This window comes from Talpa europaea, assembly GCF_964194135.1.
Source record: "Talpa europaea genome assembly, chromosome: 7".
Classification (NCBI taxonomy): domain Eukaryota; kingdom Metazoa; phylum Chordata; class Mammalia; order Eulipotyphla; family Talpidae; genus Talpa; species Talpa europaea.
The window spans coordinates 110949413-110954205 of NC_140074.1; positions in this window are offsets into that span (position 1 = coordinate 110949413).

Below are 4793 nucleotides of genomic sequence, written 5' to 3' on the forward strand. Positions count from 1 at the left end.
GACGATTACCTCGTGGCATCAACAGCAACTGGCTGAACCCGGAGCGGGTCATGTGATGCAGGGGCGAGGCCTGCTGGGGTGGGGCGGGGCCTGCTGGGGTGGGCGGGGCCTGCTGGGGTGAGGCGGGGCCTGGCCCGGGGGCGGGGCGGCTCGCGGTGCCCTGCTTACCTGTGGTCCACCAGGACGCCTGGCTGCACTGGGAACCCGTCCACCCCACTACGGCGTTCTCTGTGCGGTTTATAGAGAGAGCAGAGAGGAGGCGGCGCTTACTGTGTTACTTGCCTCGGGCTGTGTGACGGGACTGAGAGGCTGCTTACTGGGAAATCACACGCATCTCTTCATTTCCTGGCATTTCAAAACAGTTGCTTCTGCCCCAAATCAGATGAAACCGGAATCACTAGGTCCTTGGAAACTGTGGGCTTCCATTTCAGAGATTTGTTTTTAAAGTAATTAATTCTTCTTACAAAGTTACTGTTGATAGGCAGTGATAAAACTATCTTTTTTCTCTCTTGACAATTTATCATCAGCATTATTCTATGTTCTTAACATTTCACAACAATCGTTTTAAAGAGAACATTGGGCGTTTGAAAAGAGGAAGTGAGGAAAAAAGATGTTTTCTTGTCTATATGCCTGAAGGTCATTTTTAACTTAGGGTGCAATAAATACAAGAACTCACCTCGTAGAGGTAAGAAACAAGATTATGTAGGGGCTGAATAAGGGTCAGTTACTTCTAAATACTCTTGTTTCAAAAGGGCACATGACAAAAAACAAAAAATCAAATTGCACAAGAAAATGTCCACTTTCCTTTCCTGTTCCCTTCTCCTGTCCCTCAAATGGACAGATGGCAGCGTTCTTCTGGTGAAAGACAAGAGCCCTGAGATTTGGACCAGAGAAAGAAGTATACAATCAGCTTCTCCTCAACTTTAGCATCCAAGAATCCATAAAAGCCCACAATGCAGGTATTGAAGACAGCCTCTAGAGAAACTTTGATAGATGAACATAAAAGCTAGACCCTTAGTCAAAAACAAATAACTATGCACAACACGATCCTAAGCTTTTCCTGTTTATAGTTTGCAAGTCATTCTGTTGCCAGAACCTCAAGTGCATTTAACCCTCCGCAGCACTTAGACTTTAGGGTTTTTTTCAATGCAAAAATAACACTATAAAAAAAACCTATGTTTTTGCAAATGATACTTCTCATATCTGGGATTACTTATTTTAGCTAAAATAGGAGAAGTGACACTATCGCATAAAAAGCTACAAACATTAACTTTAAAATTATGATTTTTAAATGGGGGGGGTGATGGAGGGAAGGTCAAGAGAACCACCTGATTAAAACATGGTATAAAAATCACCTAGAAACTATAAAGGATAAGGGGCAGGGACTGACAGAGAATCTCCTGGGATAACAGTAATGTATATTCTGACAGGGGTTTGGGTTACACAGAAGTACACTTTTGTCAAAACTCAGCAAATGTATACCTATGATGAGTGCATTTCATAACATGCTATTTTACCTCAAAAGAAAAAAATCATTAACAAAAATTTAGCCCTACTTAATGATGTACATGTTGAAGAGTTTAGGGAGTATGCCAGTATATTATGCAATTTTCTTAGAAATGAACCCAAAATATAAAATGTATTGATAAATGAGAAGAAGAATGAATAGATGGATAAATATGATAAGTCATTATGGGAAAATGTTAATGGCAGAATTCGGGTGGCAGGTGAGTGGGTATTCTTTATACATTTTTTCCAATCTGTCTTGTTTGAAATTTTTTACAATAAAACAGGAAAAAATCAGCTAGAGAAAAAATTGTAACTAGAACCCTGGAAGATATTAAAAGTTGATGCTTAAAAATGAGCATTTCATTTTGAAACACATTATATCTACTTTCTTTTTTAAAATGAAAAATTTTTAGATGAAAACAGGGCCTCCCCAGTGGGGCAGCGGTTGAGCACTGGGTTGCGAAGCTGCCCGCAGCCTCTGCAGCGCTGGTTCGATACCCGGCTGCTCCCCAGCCACCGGAAGAGGGTCCCACATGGCGCACAGACCTCTCCTGCCACCCGCAGCTCCCCTCAGCAGTGTACTTCGGTCCTTCTGCCTGCTCTGCTCCCCGCTCTGGCTCTGGTGAATTCTCTCACCCTCCCGCGCTTCTGACTGTACCCAATGCTTGTATAAATAAATAAATAAATAAATAAATAAATCTTTAAAAAAAAAGAAAAGAAAAGAAAATCAAAGGTCAGGATTGAATAATAAAGGTGTAGCAACTAAAACTTTACAAACTATTTAAAACCTGGAATCACTGTTCAGAAAAATGTGGAATGCCTCACTAATTAGTGTGGCATCCTTGTGCAGAGGCCACGCAGATTTTTGTATATTCCCCTTTTTAGTATTCGTGCTGCCAAAGCAAAGAGTGTTTTCTAAGCTGATGTTATTTCCAGAATGGAATTTCTTGAAGAGATAAGTAAAGGCTATACATAGTTAGAGAACCATGATAATGCTCTTGGGACCCAAGAATCACCAAACAATGGATCACTGATGGTGGCTGTGTTGACAAATGTGGTGCTAAGTATGACAAGCTGTGAGTAGGAGTGGTATAATCTACACTACAGTTTGGCTTTCAACACACTAGAAGGTCTTTCGTTAAGAGAAATATTAAGGTTTTCCTTTTTCATTACAGTTTACAATTACAGGGATAAAACAAACAGAAAACATGTGGGAACCAGATGAAAACTTATACTCAGCAGCAAAGTCCCTCTTAAGGATCAGATTGGTCTTTGTTTAAGAAAAATATCATACAGACTCCTTGAGTTAGGAGGTGGCAGCTGAGAGTATAAGGGCATCGTCCAAGGCAACAAACTATTGCTAAATTGCTGCACAGGACTATGAGAGGAATTTGGTTTGTTCCTAAGAAATGGAGAAAGAGAGATGAGAGGAAGAGGAACTGGATGGCGACAAAGACCAGCCAAAGAGAGTCAAACAGGGATGAGAAAACAAATGGAATGTTCTCTGATGGGGAGTGGCTACAGAATGTTTTCGAAACAGGTGATGCTTATAGTCTGATTTGAACTTGTCATTTTTCTCTGATGTAAACGTGTCCTCTTGGGGCAGAAATGATTGGTTTTAAGAGAATCAAGTTTCCCTATCTCCCTCTTATACTTAGACTCTTTCCTAAAAGTGACTGAGAATGAATGTGTTTATGCATTGCTTCTGTTCCCCCCAAAGAAATGCAACACTTCCCCCCCCCACCATTGCATCTACATAGCCTCAAAACACCTTGCTTATTTGTTTCTACCAGATGTTGTTATATTTAGATTAACTTTAGGGGAAAAATGTATTCGATTCTATTAATCGAATCAGCAGTGCAATCATGGAGATCTAACATTCAGTAATGCCCTAAACTTGAGAAAACAACTTCACTTTATTGGCAGGAACTCCTCTTTTCTTAAAAATTGATGTGCAGTCTCTGATCACAATCCCCGTTCTTATAGAATTGTCATTTTTATCCCAGTTTCATCTAATTTTTTAAAAATAAATTTTATTTTTATATTCCCCATACAATTGCAATCCCCTTATTTTGACCCCAATCCCTCCCCTCCCCACCCCTCAGCCCCCATAGAGTGTCTCTTGTTCATAGTTGTTTGTTGATTTTGATATTTTCTTTCTTATAGTTATTCTTTTTCCTGGTCCCTTATTTAAGTTTTCTAGATTCCTGCTATGAGTGAGACCATCCGGTATTTTTCTTTTTCTTTCTGGCTTATTTCGTTGAGCATGATCCCTTCCAGTGCCATCCATGTTGCTGCAAATTGCATGTGTTTATCTTTTTTGAATGCTGAGTAATATTCCATGGTGTATATGTACCACATCTTCTTGATCCAGTCATCTATTTTTGGGCATTTGGGTTGTTTCCAAAGCTTAGCTATTGTAAACAGTGCTGCTATAAACATAGGGGTGCTCTAAATGTCAGAGTAAATGGTATAATCATCACTTAAGTCTTAGGCACACCTTCCCAGATATTGAGAAGTGAATGGCTCAGTGACTGGGTAAACGTTCCTTTTGAAGGCAAGTGATTTCCAAGTCTTTTTTTAAAAAAAGAATTATTTGTATTTATTTACACACACAAGAACTGGGGTACAGGCCAGAGCAGGGCAAGGGTGGTGGTGGTGAGAGGATTCACCAGGATTCTGGGGAGCAGAAGGGGCAGATCTACTGAAATACACTACTGAAGGGAGCAGCGAGCAAGACAGGAGAGGTCTGCTGTGCCATGTGGGTTGCTCCCTGACTGGGGATCTAACTAGTGCTGCCTAGGTTGCAGATAGCTTCACAGTGCTGTGCTTAACCCCTTGCACCACCAGGGAGGCCCTACTTTTATATTTTAAAATATGAATGGTTGGGTATTAATTGATTAGGGCACTTAAACCCCACTGGACACATTTTAAAGAACGATTAATCGTTTTATTTAACTTAAAACATATTTACCATACGCTCAGAAGTCCATCTTTTACAACTTTTTACCTTGAAAAATTTTGTCAACTAAATGCATAGCGAGTTGTGTTTTGATTATACCATTTACTCTGACATTTAGAGGTGCCAGGTGTATGGGGCTAAAATTAGATGAAACTGGGATAAAAATGACAATTCCATAAGAATGGGGATTGTGATCAGAGACTGCACATCAATTTTTAAGAAAAGAGGAGTTCCTGCCAATAAAGTGAAGTTGTTTTCTCAAGTTTAGGGCATTACTGAATGTTAGCTCTCACCTACGAGCAAATATCTTAGACGATCACTA